The 24,153-nt window shown below is 36.7% G+C and overlaps 1 protein-coding gene across 2 annotated transcripts in view; it reads right to left on the minus strand.

Annotated features, from left to right (window-relative positions):
- Positions 1 to 24,153, minus strand: part of ADK (adenosine kinase) — a 269,130-nt gene that overhangs the window by 211,012 nt on the left and 33,965 nt on the right. The window lies entirely within an intron of this gene.

The raw sequence follows: 24,153 nt of genomic DNA on the forward strand, positions 1-24,153 counted from the left end.
CCACTCTGTTCACAGGCAAAGTCAAACATTTATAGCTGAAACTTTTTAGCTGCGGCATAGGAAGAATGTCTCCAATTGTGCAAGACTATTTCCCTCTCCAATGTTCATTCATTAATTCTGCAAGAATAGTAAAAGTACAAAAGCCTCCCTACAAATGCTTTCTGACATTAGAGAATACAAAAAAAAGACACTGAAAAAACAAACATTTATCTTCTCTCTAGGTAAGAATGACTGAAGGTTTTCTGCAAGAGAGCCATTATTTGTATCAAGACCATATACAAATCAGTAGCAATGGAAACACATCAAAAAAACAAGTTGAACCGATGTAACTTACATTTTCTCACTTTGAAGCAAGAAATTCAAACAAAATTTCAACCAAGGTGAATTAAGACCAACAATTAAACCAATTTTATATATTCTATTTAAATCCTTCAAAATCTAGGCCTTTAAAAGTATGTTCTTAACAGGTTATAATAAAAGTCACAGTCAAATAATAAATTCAAAATCAGAGTCTTAGTTTTAATAAGTAGTTTGATATCATGGTGAACTCTAATTTGTTTGCTTTTCCTAGTGAGTAGGAACAAAGCAGCTTTGAATCACAAACAATGCCCTGCAGTCAGTTAAACTCATGAGGTATTAATTTACAGTTTCATCTGTGATCAGTTAAACTGAATGTGAAATCTTAAACATCTTTTAAAAAAACACCACAAATAGTTCAATAAGATATTTTTTCAACAGTGCTTTAACAAAAACCATACATTATTAACTATTGTCAAAACAGAGCCAAATGAAAGTTGTATTTAAAGCCTGCATTCTAGTAACTACACGATAGTGAAAAATGCTATACTTCAATAATATCTAAGAAGATGATATGATGCAACCAATACAGTCTTCAAAAATCACTTTACTGAGTTTTAACTCATACAAGAATAATAAAAAAAGCAAAAGTAGTATTAAAAATTAAAAACCCCAATTATCAGAAAGAAGAATGTGTGTGCATACATATATAAAACCCATTGTACATATATGTGCATATATTTAGATCACAAGTCAAACACTTGGAAGAAAAAGAATCATGTGTGAAAATTAGACAAGTTACACAGAAGACCAGCAATCACAGAAGACCAGAAAGGAGATTCTTTAATTCTGCTGTACAGAAACCTGTACAATTTTCACTCTCTCTCTTTTCATTCATAGGTGCATATCCCATCTTCCACAGTGTATGATGCTCTATGCACAAGGACATCTTGTCATTTCAGAATCACCTTCTGTTCCATTTTGTGCTCTCAAGAATACTACATAAAAAATAGTGTATGATCATATTGTCAAAGATCACTGGCATGGAGATACCTGCTTGTTATCAAGACTAAAGAATTTAAGACAATCATACTGCTGACAGCTACTGTCACCTTAGTGGAGAAGGCAGTAACAGCCTGTATAAATGTGGATGGTTAGTTTTACCATAAAACAAAGCAAATTACTTCAAATCACTTGCAGAGATAATGAGGAGTCACATCCACACTGAAAATACTCCCTAAATTAAATACTTTTGTCATATACAATTATCATGTTGCTACTGGAACTGATATTAACTATGCATTTGTTTACCTAATTTGTAGAAAGAACAAGTACATCCACAAAATGAAAATATAAGGTATTGTCAAAGATACATCCTGAAGACATGATGCATTTAATATCCAGAGAAGTTTCAAAGACCTTTTCTTACCTCCTTTTTCAGTTTTAGATGCAACAACAGAAAAATCAGACTTGGCTGCCAAATATTATTAAGCTAAATCAAGCCTGTACAAACTGAAGAGCTCTAAAAGGTTGACCAGAAAAATATGGAAAAAATGAATTGAAGCTGCTGTTCATCTGAACACATAATCATTTTAATATGCTTTGAACTTTTAGGACAGGAAAATGCAGTCACAATGGCAATGACAATCAAGGCATCACATACCTCAAATTAATATTTTAGAAGACAAATAACTCTATTTTCCCAAGCCCTTAATGCAAACCATCCCGATTTAAGAATTTAATGCATGCATGTTATCAGTAGAAATCTTGAATGTGGACAAACCAAGAGCTTATATAGCAAAAGAAAGTAAGCCCTGGTCATGACTTTTTTTGTTCCTGAACAGGCAGAATCACAAAAAAAAGTATTTCTTCAAATCCCTTTCTTTGCAAACATGCATGTTATCCATAACAGCAGGCCTGAGGATAGCAATCATTATCCATGTGTTCTCTCATTCCTGTTTTCAAGTAACAGTTTCCAAAATATTTTTCCCAACCTAACTGTCCTCCTGCTTTTTTCTCCAGCAAAGATACACGAGAACTTAACATACTGTCATCTGAGCAAGAAAATTTAACTTCGTTTATTATTCAATTTAATCCCTACTTAGTATTTTATTAAATACCTATTCAACTTACTTACTCCCCTTCAGCTATTTCTGAGAGGCACAGAGGTGTTTCAGTGATCTCATCTGCAGACCTTGTTTTGTTAGCTGGACTGTCTCTTCTATTTGGAAGAATTTTCTATTTGTCTGGTTAATATCTTTATTTGGGAGCCCTCTTGGAAACCATATTAGTTCTGTGCAGCTTTTTACAGTTCAAGGTAACTGCACCCTGCAACTCAAACTTTTAGAGAGTCTCCAGGTGGCAGATTTCAGTCATTGCTAGGCCCTGCACAAGGAGAGGGAAAAGAGGGGGAGCACACGTGTCTGCCTCATTGATAAGGGCAGCAGATAGGTCAAACTCCTATGAAGAGTTATATATGGATAAAGCCTTTAAAAGTCTGAGCAGAATTTACACACTTAATTTGTAGATGATCATTTCAGTAACATTAGAAGTGAGGCAACTGCCTGTATTAGATAATTAGGTATAACATTCAGAACAAGCATCATGATCTGCTTAAATCTATTATACTATCAGTGGTTTCAGCTCGTAACAATAATCTGTTCACAAAGAACTAGTTTCAGTTATACTACCCTCAGGAAAAATTAAATCTTCTGTACCACATTATTGATAAGAAAGTATTTATGTACACTGTTTGACTTGTGACTTCCTGTATTTCCCCCTACTTGAATGCACCAATTTTTTGGTTAATACAGTAAATCTGTTGTATTAAATCTGAACCTGATTAATGATGCACTGTATCAAGCTAAGTAGAATTCAATTAGCGTATAATTGATTAGTGTGTAATTGGAGCAGAGCTCTAGATTTACCAACATTAATTAGAATGGCTTATTACAGATAATTTATGTTATCATAATATAAAACAGAAGTACTTGGTTTATCAAGTAAGCTTAACTTAAGATCAGGTGGACATCCTCAGATTAGACAGCATACGAACGAATGCCTGTGGAGCTCTTCAAGACACGTAAATCATAATAAGCTAAGTCTTTTAAGGAAAGTTAAATTGCTGATTAACCTTTTACCCTGGATTTCCTAAGCAATTAGACTGTTCATACTAATTTACTATAATAGACCATTCTAACAGAAGAAGGTACATCTACAAAGCTGCTACAATTAAACATCAAATCCCTTCAGCCAGTACACAGTATTGCCAGACTGAGAACAGAAGGATGATTATTACTCTCAAAAATTAAAAACAAACCAAAATCCACCCCAAAAACCCCAAAACACCTTTAAGGTTGAAGTGCACAAAGCATATGCATCTATTAAAGCAGCAGAGGGAAATAAGCAGCAGCAACTCGCTACCAGACCTCACCCATATTTGCTTTAAACTCCTTTGGATGGTAACTCCAGTCTAGACAGAGGGAAGAAGTGCACATTCCCCTGAGTACACTGCCACAGTAATTATGTTCATTATCTTGCATGCTAACAACAAAGATATAATAATCTACCAGTGAATAATTCATACATTGTCAGGTCCCTCTATGATGTTCATTACTAATGGCACTACTCACAATGCAAGTTAGAATGCAATTTTTAAAAATAAGCATTTAGTATATAAACACAATCTTGAAGTCATTTTTACCTTCTTGGCCATGCCCTTCTTCATTTTTTTCCCACCTCTGCTCTCAAATTCTGTACTGGTCTCTCCAAAATATTTTTATAAGCTAACAAGTAATCTAATTACACACATTATTTACTCACACAGCTTAGCACCAGTGCTGCTCTCTGCATATACAAGGTATTAAGACTATAGTGAAACACAACAGGAATAACCATAATTGATCACAATATTCTGATTTAGTTTTTGCACACTTAGGAAAATCCATTCACACTAAACAAACAAAATCAGTTTACTGTCGAAGATAACAAATTAGCCCAAGTCAAAAACATGACTTTGGCAAAATCAAACACCAAAATGATGCAACTGATATGAAGTTAATTCAAAGCATATGCATCACCAGTACCCTTCAGCAACAAACAAATATTTCCATGACCTTTAACAGGGGATGCCAAGTAGCCCATCCCCAGAAAACCTCTGGCTTCTGTAAGGCACAGCACTAACTATGGCACGAGCCCCCTGCAACAAAGGGCACCTTCACAAACCTGGGTCTGTGCTTGGCAGCATTAAGAATCTAAGACAAGAAAAAGGTTGGTACTAAGACATTCAAATTCAGCTGCACAAAAAAACATTTAAAGTTTAAGAGCATCCTGTGGATCAGTGGTCACAACTTACAGGAATGAATGAATGAATGAACAAAAGAATGAATGTGCTTCTTGCCATTAATTAAGTAATCCAAGTTAATCCAAGATTTTAAGTAATCCAAATTAAGTAATCCAAGAATTAACTGCGTCAAGTGGTTAAAAATTTTCCATAACATAGGAGTATTTGCCAATGTCACCTACACTTGTTAATCTACTATTTAAGTTGCTTGAAAACTGTTGTACTTCAAGTTTATGCAAGTTTATTTCACTTTATTTGATTCAGAAGACAGCCATTTCCACATGGCCCAACTGTATTTGCTGGCTCCACAAACTAGCCACAGAACTGACAGTTTACCCAGAATATTACCATCAGTTCTAAGGGTTTAGAGAGAAAAGGAGTTCAAATTTTACTTTCACACACCTCCCCCAGCTGTTGCTTCTCGGGGTAATTTCAGTATCTGACACGTTTTTCAATTTTCCCGTATATTTAACTTCCTAATTTTCCTAATCAGCATCTCCTGAATCTAATATGCTAGCATATAATTCTCACTTATTACACAGGAAAAGCCTTCTATTTTGAAGGTTTTATTAAACAAACATAACCAAATCTTCAAAGCACACTAAAAAAGGAAAATAAATGCAATTGTTAAAAATGTGGAAACATATTTTAAGAAGAACTCTAGAAATATTCAGGTGTGTTTGATTTGTAATAGGCTACAATGAAATTATTCCCTGAACAAACTGTGATAGCCCTCTTATTTCTTTCCCAGCACTACTGTCACTCCATTATCTACTTTATTATACAAGTACTCATGCTCCAGTTGGTCTCTAAATAAATCATCCTCATGTAAGTAAGAGAAACTAGTTCCATTCTTAAATTATGAAATTTAGATCAATTTTCTGGCACTTTAAATCAATGTAACTAATGGTCCAATTTCAAATCAATTTGATGCATGTAATTTACAATAAGCATGCACATCCTTCCTCTGAAAGGCTAACAAATGAATTTTACAACGACCACACCATGACTATGATAGGAATTCAAACTAGTTAAGAACTCTCAGCTATAAAGTTTAAGGAAAAAAAAAAAAAAACCCAAACAAAGCAACAAGAAGACACAAGCCTCCACCTCCAAACCTTTGAAACTTAGCACACAGGCAGCACACAAAAGGTCAAAGTGCTGCTTTCACCACAGTGATCCAAATGTACTGTCTGTACTATCTGTACTACTAGCCTCTCTGATCCATAGAAGTAGGTCATTTTTTTCATGCCTGGCCTATTGACAATTTGAGACACACTGATACTTTTTCCAGAAGTTTAAGAATAGAACTGATTCCTCTCTCACACACACTCACCAGCGATACAATAACAACACTCACCAGAAAATCCACTTCACTGATAACTCAAGATCTGGTAGACATCAAAAAAACCCAAAACTATGACAGGCTGAGGAACAGTCATCAAAAAAATTCAAATCCTATACATTAGAGAATCGGGCCTCCGTCTAGATGGTCAAGTCTTACCTCAAAACCGAAGTCACAAAACCAATCCCAAAGAAACAGTTTAGTAGCCTATCAGCTCAAGAAAACTGAAGATGATCTAACAGGCTTCAGAGCAAATCACAAGAAAATGAAAAGTAAACCTCAGAGAGGACAGTAGATGCATCATCTATCAACTTTCTCCTCCCTTCTCTCAAAACTCAAACCACTTTCTCTCATTTATATCAGGAGTCAGAGGGTGTCAACTCCCAAACTCCCAAAATGCTGTTTACTTCACTCACTACCTGGGTGGTACAAAAGCACAACTATTCCATGTCTTTTACCACTCCCCACAATTTTTCTATGTTATATCGCTATTTAATATCTGTGAAATATGCTTTACTTCATTGATTTTTCAAGCAGCAATTACTCTGAAATCTTAGTATTGCAAATGAAATTAAATATAGAAATGATACCAGAAAGTCTGGCAGTGATGGTAAAGTCTCTATTAAAACAGTTTGTGCTAAGCCTAAATGTAGAACTTAAATTGAACTGGAAAAAGAGGAACAGCCAACTATTACAACTTTAAATTCAGTTCCTGAAGAGCAAACTTTTAATAAATCTTAAGTGTATGAAAACATCCCTAAGCCAACAAACAAACATAATTAACAACCAGTACATACATTCCAGCCCAGTCCTGATTTCTGTCTTTTCTTTAAATCCAGCAGTGGTTGTTATTCTTTTTCAAGAACAGTGTGAACTCTTCACCACGTCTTTACTTACTTAGTCTTCAAATAAGATAAAAGCTTCAAATGCATTAACAGCTATGAGCTCAGCAGCTGCAGTCCCACATTTGAAAGGTTTAACAATGCCAACAGAAGATAGCTTGTGGATAGTAGTGCATTGCCCCAAGTAGGCCTAGATCTAAAACTCATTTCAAGCTCCTATAGTGGAGCCATGATGGAGCCAGACAATTAGCTGGCTTTAGGAGTAGCCACGCATTGTATGAGCTTTTCAGGGCAGCTGTCAGACTAGCTCTTGCCTGTGCCCAGAGCCTGAGCTCACAGCAGCTGAGGCAGATAAGGCATGCTCCTGGAACATTCTTTTTTGTTTTGTCCAAAAATAATTCAGTTTATGTGCTCACAAACACTCTACAATGGGAAGTCAAGTGAAATAGGTGGGGACAGATGAAAAAATCAGTTCTGAAGAAAAGGAAATCCAAACTAGATGCTAATATCTAGGCACCTACAGAACACATTAGTACAGTCTGTCCAGACATCTCCCAGATTAGCTAAAGATCTTTTCCTCAAAGGCTAATCCCTGCTGTGTTTTCAGGATTACACATAACATCCATCTTCCCAATTGGTATTCTTGTATGTAATTCCAGTGAGTCATCTTAATTAAGCACCCTTCATTTATGTATTAACACTGACTTAGATAACCTACGGTCTATTTAAACAGAAGTGGCATTCCAAGTCTGATTTCCAGAGCTGTAGTAACCTATAGGTAGCATTATACATCAGACAATCACAATACTTGCCCTCATCTCCCAAAACCAGCCATAATCTCACCTTTCCACTGCAAAGTACAGAGAAGGTAAGGTTATAGCAGAGTGTCTGGCCCCAAGGTACAGTACGTGGAGCAAATCACTTCCACTCTATCAGCATCAGAAAGGATTAGGCTAACACTGCTTTGCATCCTTGAAGACCAAGCCTACACTGCCTCATTCCAAACCCATATTTCCATGATGAAAGAGCAGGAAGAAAAAGCAAGTCTAAGTGAATTATATTTTTGGCTAAGAGAGATTGAAACATCAAGCGCAATTTTTAAACATATACATCTTGGCTAACTGAAATTTGCATATTAAGGTATAATATGCTAAATATACTAATTGTAGATTGTTTAGATACACATACAACACTTGTAAACAATTCTTCAAGACAAACACTAGTGGAAGTCTGCAGTTAATTCAATCAAATGTTCTTCATTAGGATCAAAGTTCATTCAATTCAACAAAGTTGTTTTAAATAACGCCAAGTACTCAGAGACAAGTAATGACGTAATATGAGAAATTTCCCTGCTCTGTTCCCTCTCATTGCATCTTCGGGTATTTAATGCAAAATTGAACACCTGCATATGCCCTTTCCTACCTCAGTTTATTAAGGACTTCACAAGGAAAAATAATTCATTCCATTAATTGTCAACATACTGCTTGAGGATTTTCACTCCTTCATCCAACCAGTTTACCAATTTCAGCATGCTTCATCTTAGATCAATTTGCATGCCTTAAACTTCCAGACTGGTTTGATCTTGGTTAGCTTCTCTTTTATATCAGAAACCACTCTCCAACAGTCTGCATTTTCTCCCTATCAAGGCTGTTGTCAAGTCTGGGACAACATCTCTTACACTGAAGTTTTTATGGCAGAGGAGGCAAGCTGTTCCTGGGAGAACGCCAAGATTTCCACCCTCCTCTTTTACTTGTGCATGTATCTCCATACAGTGAAAGACAGAGCTCTACCAGACAGGACCAGTCACAGCAGAACTGAAACAGGACAATTACAGCAATTCCATCTTACAGAAAAGTGGAACAAGGTAACAAATTAAAACCAGTTTACAGATTTAGCACAACTAGTATATGGATAACAGATAAAGAAGAAACCAGGATATATTACCAAAAAAAATCAGAGGAGAAGTATATAAGGCCAGTTTTCACCCTCCTTAAAATGCATCTATTAAAGACTCTTACTCTTGCAAGATAGAGCATTTGAATAGGATCCCAAGATGCAAAAGGTGACAGGGCACTAAGGTGCAACCCCAAGTTCTAACTGCTTTTACAAAAGAGACTGGAAAAAAAAAAATGACAGTCGGCAAAGAAAAGTTGAAGTAAATGGGTAACTGAAAAAAAAGTTGGAGAAGGGACTTCAAATAATCAGCAAAAATTCATGAATTTACACTACAAATATATTGGACCCAAAAACATAAGGCCTGGACAGACAGTATCTTTAAAAATTGTCTTTATTAAATGAAGCTGCATGCTCTCAACAATATCTGTTATACAAAACTTATCCCAACTACTGTACATTACAAATTTTTAAAAAGACATATGTTACTACTACATCTTTATGTTGAACACCCTATCTATATTCACAATCACACTGACTAAAACATGAGTTTGTGATGTGTTACTTCATCACACTCAGAAAATGAATCTCTAGTAGTAAGAATTGAAGTGAGGCAGACCTATGACACACCGAACATGAGAACTCCATGTGGGAATGTACCTAGGATTTCATATTCCTTCAAACAAGGGTTCATTCTGCTTCACTATTTCATACAGAAGCTGGACAGTACAGCAGCAGTCACATAATAGAACATAATAACCCTTCCACTTGTAAACCAAATCATCAAGGAAAAAACCCCTGAAAAACTGAAATGTATCTAGAGTCGCATACCTAGCTACAAACATTCAGAAATTTCATTCCAGTTTGATATTGACATTTTTTGTATGGCCTTGTCATTTTTGAGCCTACAGTAAAACAAGAATTTGAAAAAACCCAGAGAGATGAATAATGCCATATTTTACCCCACTGTTAAGTAACATTATTTTATAGTGACCTACAAAAAAATGTGATATAAAGCATGATAAATGAAATTATAAAATACATTAATCAATTAATCCTTTAACACCTCACAGAGACATGACATTGTTCAATAAACATCCACAGAAGACTTCCAATTTTCAATTACAAGAACACAGATTCTTGCCAGTATTGGATGTTGCAGATGATCTCGGTTTGTCCCAGGAAGACGGATACAAAGAAGAATGCAAAGGTAGTTTTCCCATTTTTTCTTTCTGAAATACATCTTCAGGTATTCAAGAGATGAAGAAAAAAATATATCACACTAAAAGAATTCATCCAGCTTACAGGGTTGTGTACATGGAATAAGATTATCATTCAAGATTTTCACTTACTTTTAAGCATTTTAGGTCCTTTTCTAATGCTAAGCAATTTTTTAAAACTTCAGCCAGCTGGAAATAAAAAACAAAAAACCAAAAAAAACCCAGGATCTAGGTGCTCATTTGCTTGTGTCAAGTGGGAAGAGTTACATATTCTATTAAACTATTTAAACATAGCAAAGGGGATTTTCAACTAGATTTATATATCTCCTCAACCCTCAATGCAAGAGGAATGGGTCCATTACTCATAATCCTTTTAGAAAACATCCTAGACATATTAAGGCTAATGCTTTGCATCTCTTTTCAACTTCTACCACCTACAACATCTCCCTGCTTCAAGTAAGTACAACCTTCAGCCCAACAGACACTCCAAGTATATAATCAATACCACTGTCATAAAAAACTTTCACATGAAGCTCCAAAGTATGTTGGTCAGCTCCCTGTAAACTCCTGCATTTCAGCTTCCAGCAGGCATACCCCACATCTTCTCTTGCACCCCTCTTGGCCCCAAGAATTTCCATTTATACCAAATAGCATTGCAGCATGTCCCTAAGCCCCTGAATTTTTTCCCAGGCTTCTCTCAGAAATAGTCTGTCAACACTTCAAGCCAGCTCCTCACAGTTTAATTTCATCCTACCTTATCCCAACCCTGTTACTGATCAGAACTCTAGGAAGAAAATTACCTCCTCTTTGGGAATTTAAGATACATAGCATTACCTCACATAGACTTACTGTTACCTCAGAAGTTTAAGTTGCCATTGATTATGTCTGTGCTAAATACAGCTAACATCTACAACAGCAAGTGAAGTTGACACAGTAAAAGAGTTGATGGGTTGAGACAGAAAGGAGAAAAATTAATATAAATCATATGCAATAATTGCACCAAAAAAAAGAAGACTGAAATTTATGCCTGTTAAAACAGACTTTGAGACAGGCTGTCTGACAACAAAAAGAAGTTTTTTTAAAAAGGGGGGAAAAAGCTAGCTACTCTCATATTAGAGAATTCAAGTAATAAAATGAAAATTAGAACTCCAGGACAGATGCAGCATAAACAAACTAAGGTCTTTCAGGTGCAGATGGAGCAAGCACACAGCTTCTGATTTCAGCAAGTAACAAACATATCCAAGAAGCAGCCTCTTAATGTATCTGCTGTAGGTAAAACTGCTTCTAAAAAAAGCCTGGTTCTTAACAAAGCATATTCTATATTTGCTATACCATCAGTCTTACTTCTCTGCCATGTTCTTGAAACCCCTTCACAATTCCTTCTCCCCCTCATCCTTCTCCCCACCTCCTCCAGCCCAGCTGCTTGGCTGGTGAAAAGGGAGGACCTGCTGATTTGTGGTTCCCTGCATTGAGGTTGACTGGGCAGTGCCCATAGGCTGCTCCAGTCCATCAGGCTTGATCCTGCTGCAAAAAAAAAAGTCTGTTTTCCACCACCCTTTCCCTACATGCAACTCTCCTATTTATCATGCCCTTAACTTGCTTGAGACTTTCAGTAACTTCTTATCCTACACATTTTCTCTTCCCTGTCAAACAGGGTTCTGATATTGCCCACTGAGCTCAAGAGTTATTAGAGACAGACACCGAGTATCTCAACTGGTAAAAGAGGCAGGCTATAAATACACAAGGAGGTGTCTTGCCAAATCTCATAATTTCTTCTGAAGTCAGGACTGACAACAGCAATAGTTTTCTTAGGTTCTAGGGTTCTTTCTTCCCCTTCCTCTCTTCTCCCAGGCCTCTTAAAAAAATTTACTCCAATTGCTCCAGATAGATCAAAATTTGTGAATGAAAATGGAAGGGAAAGAAAGAGCAAGCATAAAAAACACCATTTTTAAGCCATCTTATAAGAAAATTGAAGTATGTTTTCAATTGTTCATAGCATATTCAAGGATGAATTTCAAAAATTTCTAAAGCCCATTTTAACACTCAGATCTCTAGCTTATCAAACTGCAATCTTTAAAAGAAAGCACACCTTTTCAAGTAGTTATTTACTTCTTGAAATGCAAATTTGTAAGAAAAATTCATTTTCTCCACCCTCAAAAAAAACATGAAGGGCTTTCAAAAGCTGATTTACCTTCTCATTTCTACAAGGTAATGCAGTATATTTGCATAAAACAGTCAAAACTTTTTTTTTTTTCTAATGTAATAGGTAGCTAACTATGTAACCCCTGCCGTTTTAAAAGACAGTCCCCTCGTTAGGAAACCGTTCAAAGTGACAATTTCAGTAACTCAGCATCTCTTTCTGGATAATTAGATGTATTATGAATATGCAGATTTCACACAGCTGATTGGCTCAAATATATCCTACTCCTCAAGAACATCACCCTCCCTGCAAACAACTGTACTAGCAAAGGCAGGCTGTCATCCCAACTTGTATTAAACATTCATCTGCAAAGCTCAAATACAGATCACAGCAGACAGAATTACATTTGCCCAGCCTTCAGGAAGGTAAGGATTGTGAATGACTATTATACTATTGGTACTGTGACCTCCATACACAGGACTTTCTTGCAGCAGATCTTCACGAAATCATCGAAGGGGAGAGGGGTGGAGGTTCCATGCCATCCACATTGTCACAGAAAGAGAGTTAAATAACATAACAATAGCACCATCCAGTGGCAGTATCTTCCCTTGGAGATATTCAGCACTCATAACAGCGTGAAGCCACTGAAGCAACTGTAAAGCAGGTAAGTAGGGTACTTCCACTTCTAATCAGAGTTTTTTGAGCTGCCCTCAGTCTAAGAATATAGGGATATTGATAGGAAATGTTGTGCTAGCAAAGAGTTTGAAAAGAGCAACTGCACGTACAAATAACCGGGAGAGAAAATAATGAATGAAGTAACAAGTATAAGACTGTGCAACTTGCAAATACTGCAACATCTGTAATTCAAGTTTATTCTGATACTGAAACCTTCTAATATATTGACTGAAAGTTGAAAATATTTTTAACTGAACTAGGCTGCTTCTTATTGTTTTTAGCAAAAATTATTCAGTGTCTTCTCAGTATACACTTTAAAGACCCAAACAAAAAGACAACCATGGCCGTTTCCACTAAATAATATACTTGAATAATTTCACCCTGTATATTTTATACCTCCTTGTTCTTCCCCCTAGTTTTTGTATTTATACTAATTTAAGATTTTCCCTTCTATTTGCTCCTTTAATGTCCTATTTTCTGAGAAAAACAAATATTTTATATTTTCAGTACTGAAGTGGTAACCTTTACTGATGTTAAGCACCTGCGGCAGAACCAAAAGAAATCCCATAAAACAATAAAGGGGAAAAAGGCTGTTATACAGTAATTGCCAACTGCAATAACCAGAGCAATAGAAATAAAGGAAATACTGGTTTAAAAGATATATGCAGGGTGTTTTCTCAGAGTAGAGAGTAAATAAACAGTCACAAAGTTTAAGAGTTCAGTGTCCAACCCCTGACACAAGCACATCCTTCCCACTTAGGAAGGATTCCCATAAAATACATCAACCACTAGCACATGTATTTGGACAACTATGATGGAATTATTTTTTCTTCATTGTTAAGTTTGATATTTACACTGCAAAGTTTTAACAAAGCTGCTGTTTGTTTCTAAACGTTCTCACAGCAGCTGCTGGAATTCTAACCCAATTTTTTTTTCTTAGAATTCAAGAAATCTGTGCAGGACTGTGTCAATAGATGTGAATTGGTAGGCTTATACATCGATGCACACAGACTGAAATATCACTGTTGCTGAGTGCTAGAAATGTTAGCTCAAGAGATCAACTACTTTTAGAAAAGTTCTTTTAAGTTAATTCAGAAGTTTTTCACCAAATCTCTAAGATAACTTGTCGCTACAGCTTAAAATCACAGTGTTAACTGCTGGAGTTGCAGAGCCTGTTTAAATACTCAATTTCAACTTAAAGCACCCAACATATTTTTGCACTAACACTGAATTTCCCGAAATATTTTTTCCCATATAGTGAAAGACTGTGGTTCTGTTTTCCTGTCTTTGATAGTCCAATAATGCACCTGCAGACATCCCACTGAACTAAACTGAGGACAAGCAAGATAGGAGAACATAGGCATATTCGGGATTTTTTACACAGCTATTAGAAGTAAGTAACTGAAATTAAGTAATGCCATTATATTGCTACTGTCTGTAGCTCTCTTGTTACTCCCTTCACAACCAGAATCATGACATCAGTTAAATAGACAAGATCAGGTCAGGACTGACATACTGGGTGCAGGGTGGTTCAGATGCTTAACTGGCACAGGGAGTTTATGTCCATCACCTCCCACACACCCTGCACTTGCCTGTATAATGTTTGTGTGTTTCAGCTGCTCAGCAGAGACACTGGCATCTGCAGCTGCAATTGCACCAGCTGACTCAGGGGACCATAAGGTACCGCTGAATCCCTTGCAGCAGCTGCACTCCATCTGTGATCACTGGTTTGGGGACAGAAGCTGCACTGTGTCAGTTGCTGTTTCCACTTCTTATAAACAAGGTCACCTGATCACACAGCCACAACAGCATCAGTGCAGGAGACCCCCTTCAGAATAGGCAGGTGGCTCCATCACTCAGGCACACAGCTTCTCAATGTGCAGCAAGTTTCCCACGCAATTTAGAGCCAGCTACATTCCCTGTTTGCTTTGGCCACAAATCCATAAAATTACAATCTTATCTGGTACAAAGGTTCAAGAATAAATCAATTTAGATGTCTGAGAGATGATTCACACTATACAATGATTATTGAGCTATATAAGTATGTAGATCAGATTATATTTCCTGGCAAGTCTTCAGTGTTATTCATGAGCAGTAGGAAAGCAAAAGAAACTTATTTCCCTGCAAATGCAGAACTGCACATCCATACTGGACACATACACTCAACACTACTAAGCAGGGGCTTCCAGATGTCCTGATTAAATCACAGGGTCAACTTCAGGTGGCCTCTTCCATCACACTACTAAAATGGCTTAAGTCTCAATATTTTCCTCACACTACAGGCTACTCTGTCTGCTCTATGTTTTTGCCTGTAGGGGTCATGGGTGCACAGAACCTTACCCTAGCAAAAATACATGAACAGGTTCTCTTTGCACACAGCCTTGTCCTACATGGTCCTGGCTCGCTGCTTAGAACCACTGCCCTTTTATCCCCATCACAATTCCTATGCATTCTGTAATCCATCCAACTCCCTCTTCACTGTTATGGGCAACAGTTCTCTGTTCATCCTGTAAGCAAACTCTTCAGTGAGAATGAAGCAGCCCACCATTACAAATTGTGCAGTAAGACTGCACTGTCTCTCACTATTTCCAAAGAGGAGGCCAGACAAATATCTGCCAGGAATGACAAAGATGCATCTCTAGCTGGATTGGGGGATTTAAACTAAATGCTCTCTTGAGGTCTCTTTCTACAGTTCTATGAAAGGAAATGCAATTAATGGGCAGCTACTAAATTATTTTCACACAAGCCATTTAATCTGCTCTGATAGATGACTACCTTTAAAATAGCAGATTTCACTATTCTGAGCACTAATTGGTACTCTTGGGGCTAAGCTTAACTCAGAAAAGACCGAATGGGCAATAGAGACTTATCCATTCTCTCTTATTGCTAACAAATGATACAGCCCATTTTATGTTTTATTTCTGGTGCTTACATCTCTAAATGAGGATACTTTTCAAGCCAAATTAGCAAAGAGAGTGATACTGCATTAACTGCTTTGGAAATGGAATATCTGATGTGATTCTGCCATTTGGATAATACGGTAACAAGCAGGACATCAGTAGAAATTCTCTGGAAAGTCAATTCTAAAGAGTTTCACTAAAAAAAAAAAAAAACAAACCCAAACCTTTAAATGAGAAAATTGAAGTCCCAACACAGGAAAAATTTATTCCTTGTTATTCACTGCATCCAAATGTCAGAACAACAGGACTAGGCTACAATAAAGCTCATTACCTGATCATTTAGGAAAAATGCTGGGATTAAATTCTAAGTCTCTCATGGAATTATGGAAAAACAATACACAATAAGTACACATACTTTATTAATTTTAAAAGAGCAGGCAAATACGAATGCCACCAAAAAATAAGTCCTATTCTTAAACTCCTAAGAGTTCACAGAAGCCTGGACCTCTTCAAAAACCAAATTAAGTGTGTCTACATTTGAAAATTCAGTTTATCTTCTGAGACAGTAATATTTTTTTTTCACTAAAATGCATAAATATTGGAAGTTTAAATTCTCCATTTACTCCCAGGATTATAAAAAAAATATTAAGAAACAAAAAACTAGTATTTTTATTCTTTTTGGCATTTGCCAGGTTTTAGATAATCATACCAGCAACATGTTAAAAACCAGAACAAAACCAAAATTGAATTTAGAGAAGAGATGATTACACTCCTATTCTGGGTTTTGCAATTTCACCTAACCAGTTAACAGCAATCTGAACATGAAAGTTGTTTGTGGTGTACATTACAAAAAACCCCACACAAGCCCCACCTTGCTCAGGTGCATTTCATCTCAAGCTCAAACTGCTTGCACATGGAATACACATTTCTTACCCCCCTGCTTTTAAAGAGCCTCAATGAAAGTGGTAAGCCTCGCCTCAAGCTTAGAGGTGTATAAGCAAAAAGGTAACAGTGCGCTGTCAGGTCCTTTCAAGCCGCTGAAAGCTTTAGACATTTTACACCTTTTACAGCAGGTTTCAAAGAGCTGCCACCAAGGTGGCTGCGGCTCTCAGCAGCCCCTGGCTGGTGGCACTCTGTGCCGGGATTTCAAACCGCGCCTCCACCCCAACAGCTCTAGTGCCACATCATTAAAATCGCAACAAAATAGGAATTACAACAGGCTCTGCCAACAGAAGATTACCTGAAGGTTCTCCTTCACACACAGTATACTTAAGGCAGGAAAATCAATGTAATTCCATAAAACGGTTGGGTGAGTATTAGCTTTTATTCTAGTTCTAGAGGACTGTGAGCAAAAGACATGTAAGAAATACAGTAAGAAAATGGATTTAAAATTCCATGTTAAATTCTCACTCTGTTTCAGAATATGCAGTTCTCACAGTGTAACTTGCAGCTTGAAGTTAAATAATTACTCTGACAGCTAAAAGGCATCCCACAGCAATCTTTAATACATTCTCTAAGAGACACTAAGACATTATATCCTCTAGGCTATTCAAAGGTCCAATTAATGATTTCTAAATTTTAGAAAAATCACAAGTTTTGTACTAAATTGCACAACACAAAAATTAATACTCCCAAGACAGATCTTGTCCAATTCTAAACTGTGCAATAAAGATGCAGAAACCTTAGCCACCTTAGCTAAAAAGCAGAAACGCCGAGAGATTTGGCATGTTCTGTAGCACAAGACTACATCCTGTTGTAACAGTGCACCTCATTCTCCATTGGAAAGAAACAACCACAGTGACAGAAATATGCAGCAGTATGGAAAAAAAATCATTGTGCATATTCAAAACTCAGTCTTCAAATACATCTGCTGCACACAGTCCTGTCACTACTGCTTTAGCACCACACCTCATCAATATCAGGAGTCAGTGCAGCTGAAACATTAACATCATTTTTTAACGAGTTGTAAAAATAAGAAAAGTGCCAAGAGAAGTCATGAGGAAAGTCTCCTTGTTCTGGACAATCCTGTCTGAGTGCCAAACTGCATTTCTTGGGAATGAACGCCAGGAGGACAGGAGGGTGCAGCCATGCTGTGCTGTCTGTGAAGCCTTTGCTATGAGCTCTGAGTGACAGGCAAGCTGAAGAGATCTACGGGAGTTCAATTGCGTGAACCTTCTGAGTCAGAGCTCAGCTCAGGCTGTGGGCTCTCTGCTCAGGCTCTGCAGAGGGTGAACTCATGAACAGGCAGCAAAAGGAAAAATGTTATTTCCTTGCTTTAAAGCATGTACGTCTTGTAGACACTGAGGAACAGCAATCACTGTCAGGACTATGTCAGGAATATTGTCAGGAAGAAAAAGAGAGTAACCTGGCCTCATTAGCTCACTACACAGAAGAACCAAATAGGTGGCCCATGTCAGTCCACCTACTCCTGCACAAATTGTCAAAGTAAGAAATCGTTACGAGAGATCAATCTAACTCAATAACCAGCACAGTGAGAGCTCCTGTAAGCAATGAAATCTGAGCTGGAATTACCACTTGGAATATTACAAAACATCTTTCCCTTGAAGGATCTTTTGATATCTATTCTGTACCACCTATGTATGATATGGCTGTGGTAATCAAAGCAGATGGCACAAGGAGACCTCTACTGAAGGTAAGAGAAGAAAAATTAACATATGAGATTAAAAGCAAAACTGTACAATAACAGTGAACCTGACACTAGGAACTCATAAGCAAATAAAGTTTCAATCCTTTAGCAGCTGTTTTTACACCTCATATGTCACATAGATAAAATATTTTGGATTCTCCACTGGCTTTCATATCTATCCTTCTCTTTCCCCTCCAGCACTCCTCCTTCCCACTACTATGGAAGTGTTGTATCTCACAACAGCCTCAGATAAGCATCTCGGGCTACAAAACCAAGTTCCCCAGAGGAACATAAGCCTGTTCTTAACTGCCAGCCATAGCCATTATCAGAAGTTTCCTTTTATTTTACATCAAATAAGCACTGTGCAATATAAGAATGAATTGACACTGATTTCCAGGAGCTGTTTAACAATAGAAACTATTCTAATAGAGGCTTTAAAAGCCACATAGCAAAGTTGGGCTTTAATGTACTATATACACAAAAGAACATGAAGAGAAGCAGGAGGCTCAATTAAAACACTGTACTAATACATAAGCACAGTTCAAAAATACAGATGCAATCTGCTTACCATCTCGTACAAGTATTATGTAGATTACTTATTTAATATCTCCAACAGCAGGATGCAAAATGAAATTATACACTAAAACTAACTTGAAATTTTTGATTTTCAATTCAAGCATATGTAAAGACTGCTTCATGAAAGAAGTTAAAAGTATTTCTGCTATAACTTAGAACCTTAACTTTCAGAAATTTTAAGCAGGACTGTTACTGAGAATTTAATAAACCGATTTATACACTACTAATTTGCATTGGTGCTGTAATTCAAAATAATTGCATGAAAGGTGGACATGCAGAAAAATGAAGGAAAAAATACAGAGAGAGGAAATCTTTAACAGAAATTCTGTAGCTGACCATAAATCACTCTTTTTGTACATTTGACTCAAGCTTTTATGTGTGTGTGAATATATATCACACAGAAGTGATAAAAGAATTCTAGAGAAATCAAACTGCAATTTAACATAGTTTCTACAGAGGGAGCCAACAACTCAAGGAACCGGATTAAGAAAACATTCCAGATCAGCACTGAGCTCTTCCCAACCAACAAGTTCATTCCTTACATTTACAAGTTTCTCAAATATCCACAGCACAATAACCAGATTCTTACTCTACAGAATTCCCAAGCACTTAATGGAAGTTCAAGTAAAGAAGTGCTTAATTACATGTTATGGAACAATCAGAGTCAACATAAACAGAATTTTATTTGCTTGGGAGAAAGTGGCCATTTAAGAGACTAGTCATTCTAAATCACTATTTTTTCATTAAAAAGAGAAGCTTAGGAGTTTTCCTCTGTAAAAATTCTAAAAAAAAATTATTTTGTAAAACTGAGTATCAATTGCACAGTAGAGATTTTTACTGAAATTTTCAGACAAAACTCTATACCAGGATACAGGTCAAAATGATACTTAATCTTAAAAAAAAATAAAAAATAAAAAAGGAAGAAATCTAAAATAAAGTAATGTAAAAGTGGGAGCTGGCAAGTTTTTTCATGAATCTGGGCACTTTATTATAACTGTCACAACAGTTTTCCACATTAATTCATTACCAAATCATATTTCATAAAATATATTAATCCACTCAAATGTAATTACAAGTGAAGTATATTATATCAAGTAACTCAACAGCTGTGACAGATTCATGTATCACCTCATCCATACAAATCACCATTATTGTCAGCATATGCTGAGAAGACCAACAAAAACTTAAAGCTTCCTATTTCTGATATTTTACATTCTCTTCCCCCTGCTTCCACAAACAATTTTCTACCCTCTTTTTTAGCTTTAGGGGGAAAGAGGATGGATAAAAACCAAAGGGTTTTTAGAGAGACTTCAGCCCAACAGGCCAAACCCTAAAGGCAGCACATAGGGAAGGATTCCTGTGAGTGTCAGCGAAGACAAACCGCCCCCTCTAGTGGCACAGAACACTCGGCTGCTCCCAAAAGCTGCATCCCTTTGGAGACCCACAGTTCATGTCTCTCTCCCTGCAAGCTGAACAATCAATGACATACGGCTGCTCTCCAGTTGTGCTTGGGGTCGAGTGCCTTAGCTTTTGTATTGAAGTTCTGTGATAGACAGTGACTAACACGGGGCAGCCCTCTGCCCCTAACACACTGCTCTTCAACATTCCCTTGACATTGTTCTAATCCCTTTGCCATCCTCTCTAACATACCCAGACTACCTCTAAATCCCTACTGTAGATTTCTCTACTCTTTCCCAAGCATCAGAGGCCCCCTGCAATCCCCAAACATCCTTATTATGACTCCAAGATTGACCCTTCCACTTAAATAACTACATTACCTAAGCAAAACCAGAAAACATACACACACCACCTCCTGCCAGATCTTACAGGTAAATCAAAACTCCATCAGTCACCCAAACAATTGCCCTTAAATTTAAGAGTCCCTCTCTCCATTGTTCAGTATCAATATGAAAAATAGCATGTATGCAGGTAAGAATGAAATCCCTCTCGGCTAACTTGCAGCAGAGCAACACATCTGCTCTCTCCCTCCTGACTAACACATCCAAAACCAACTGAAGAAAAAGAAAGCTGGTATTTATCTTACTCCTCACTTCATGGTCTTGATCTCTGGAAAAAGAAAGCTTACAAAATCAGAAACACAAAGCAGATGCTACATTTCTTAATCTCTCCTTCAACAAACTTTCAAAAGTGCCCCATCACAGCCAAAACTGCTTAAGCAAAACAGTTTATAAAACGGTTCAACCAGCAGTCAAAGCTGCACTATAACAAGTGCTCTGAAGCATTGCTTACAGTCTCAGTGGTACTACTGAATTCCAATGTTTTAAAACTCAATGACTATATTTTCATCGCCTATATTCATACAAGCTAGTCAAGCTACCAAAATTTGGCAAACAGCCCCTATTTTTAATAAAAGAAAATATTAGTAAAAAGCCCCAACTACTCCGTCAACACTTAATCTCCACAGTGAAAATGGACTCTGTATTAAAGTATTCCTACTTTAATACCAAGACAACTTAGATCACACGCCATCGCTTGCTGCACCTAGCCTGAATTTATTCTACTACAATACTTTTAATGTGGAACCATAATTTAGAAAAATCAGCCTAGGCAGCAGCATACACAAGTCTATACTTGGCCAATATTACCTTCAGTTAAAGCCATTCAGTCCAATTCTGAGAATTAAAAATAGAAACAACTCCTGTAAAAGGTCCATACAAAGGGTCAAAAGAGATATTTGTTTGACTCAGACTTTATATTTTTTTATTGTTTTCAGAAGAAAAAAATATATGCAACATTAAGGCCTTACCAATCTTATTACATGTGAGTTTCCCTAACAGCCCTGCAGGACTCGGAGTTGAAGGGGATTAGCTGGGTGAGGGAAGGTGGGAAACATCTTCAGGACATCCCTTGAGCCACAAATGTATGCTTCCCTTGTAAAACATCAATGGTAACTGAAGATACCACCATTCCCCCACCTTTGTTATTCCCACTGCAGAACAGCAGACTGGCCACTGAAAACAAGTGTGCTGTTCATATGATTCCCTACAACATGGGCATGGCTTGGCTTGATCACCAGTGCTGATGGCTCCAACTAATCTGCTGATTTTACATGGAAACAGGATGAGCTGTAGGACAGTACCCTCCACCCTTCATGAGGTACATTCAAAAGCTGATTGGGGCAGGGAAGGAGTAGATATTTCCAGCTAAATTCTGAAAAGAATGCATATATGCACAAACTTAACAGCTTTAGTGCTAATAAATTCCTGTTAGACAAAAGAAGAGTACACAAAATAAAAAGAAAAATTTAGAAGGCAGCTACAGTTGAAATTGAAAGCAGGAAAAAAAAAAAATAAAAGGTGATCTTTCATACTTTAGCACTTAAAATAGATGTTAAGCACGGTGCCATGCCTGTAAACCAATGCCAGTCTTAGTGGCTGTGCTTATCTCTCTAGATAACTAACTCAAGGACTAAAGGATAAAGCCAAGTTAGGATAGCAGGCTCAATTACCTTTGGAGATAAGGAATTCATTACTCAACAAAATTTATATTTTTATGAACAACAGCTATACAGAAGTATCTCTGAGAAAATGAAGGACATCTGACAGACAGATAAATCACCATTATGGATTTTAGATTTAGAATAACAAAAGAAGTCTTCTTTACTGCTAGGGAAGACAATATAAAAGCTACTGACATTTCAAAGACTGAAAGATAAAATAATTTAAGTAGGAGGATTTTGGCACTGAACAGTAATATGTAGAAACTAACTTCGTATTTGACTTAAAACATTATAACAGGGTCAGGAGAATACCTTAATCATAAGGACACTGTACCTAAGAATAAGTTTATAACCACATCAGCAACAATTATCCTAGAGGTAAGTTGTCTTGCATGTTTCCTAGCACTGGCATTTCTTTTAAATAGGAAAGTCTACTTAAACATCAGGAAAGGTTAATTAAGCATCTAACAACTCATCCATAAGTTAAATCAGAGAATTTAGCTTGAAGGACTGAAAGTGTTCTGAAGTTCAATGTGCAATCTGTTGTGTTCACATGGTCCAAGGAGAAGAGTACACAGCATTAGGAAAGTTCCAAAGGTCTCCCCTGAAAACAACGTGACACTGACCTACAAGAGTTTTTCCCTGGTCAAGTATCCAGTGACATTCAAGATGACAAGAGGAGTGGCAAAAGCATGTTCAACCTCTTTCATTATACCGAACAACATATAAATCATCTCAGGAGCTACTGCAGTGTGTACAACAAAACACCAAAGAAGGGTTTCTGTTGCAGCTGATCCATGTAAATCTTGATTATTACTGAATTTTCTATATTAAACAAAATTTAATAAAGAACTACTTTAATAAAATTAGTTCAACCCTCCATTTAAGAAGTGATTATGCTGTTAACATACCAGTAACAAACATGCAATTAACTAATATTAAATGTACCTAAAATGAAAAGCTGAAAGATGACTTTACTTCTAACGAACTATCTCACATCAAAAGGTTCAGTTTAATCAGTATCTATTGAACCAATAAAGCTTGTGTACACAGTACAACTTGTACTGTCCAAAATACAGACCTGCATGTGATTTACCTTGTGTTTAACCCCTCTGCATGCCAGTACTTTTAACACTTCTAGCTCATAGCATCCAAAATGGGTTAATGGGTTAATCATAGCTATGCTGTCCATAAGGGTTCTATCATTACAGCATGTGCTCTGCATAAAACCAATCTTATCTACTCATCAAAGGCAACTGCTGTTGCCTGTCTTTTGCCTGGAGCTCAAACAGTTTTAATGTCACAGGTACATTACCATGATGTAGTAACTTAAATGTCTTTTTCCATCCTCTGAAAGAACATGGGACATTTGGTTAGTAATTCCATCACTAAGGCTTTTGGAAAAAAATCTTTTTTTCCAGAGGAATTAAATTCCTTGTTACCAGAATACATTTCTACTGCTTGAAATCTGTGACCTTACTAAAAAGATCCAAACTTTTAACATGAAAAACTTGACAGCTATAGATGTGAATTTCATCTGAAACAGGCACATTATCTTACACAAGGATAAACTGCCAAAGTCTTCTAGGTATATAATGAAATAAAGCAAAATAACACTAATGTAATAATGGAAACAGTAATATGAAAGAGTCTGAAGTTTAAAATAATAAGAAAAAAAAGGGGTGTTCTTTTTATATATAAGCATTCAGATGAACACAAAATGGGCCAAATTCCCCACTATCTCTACCTTGAAAACAAGAAATGTGAAAGTCGTCCTACAAATCTGTATCTAATTTAGAAATTAACACAGGCATTT

Source organism: Erithacus rubecula, assembly GCF_903797595.1.
Source record: "Erithacus rubecula genome assembly, chromosome: 9".
NCBI lineage: Eukaryota > Metazoa > Chordata > Aves > Passeriformes > Muscicapidae > Erithacus > Erithacus rubecula.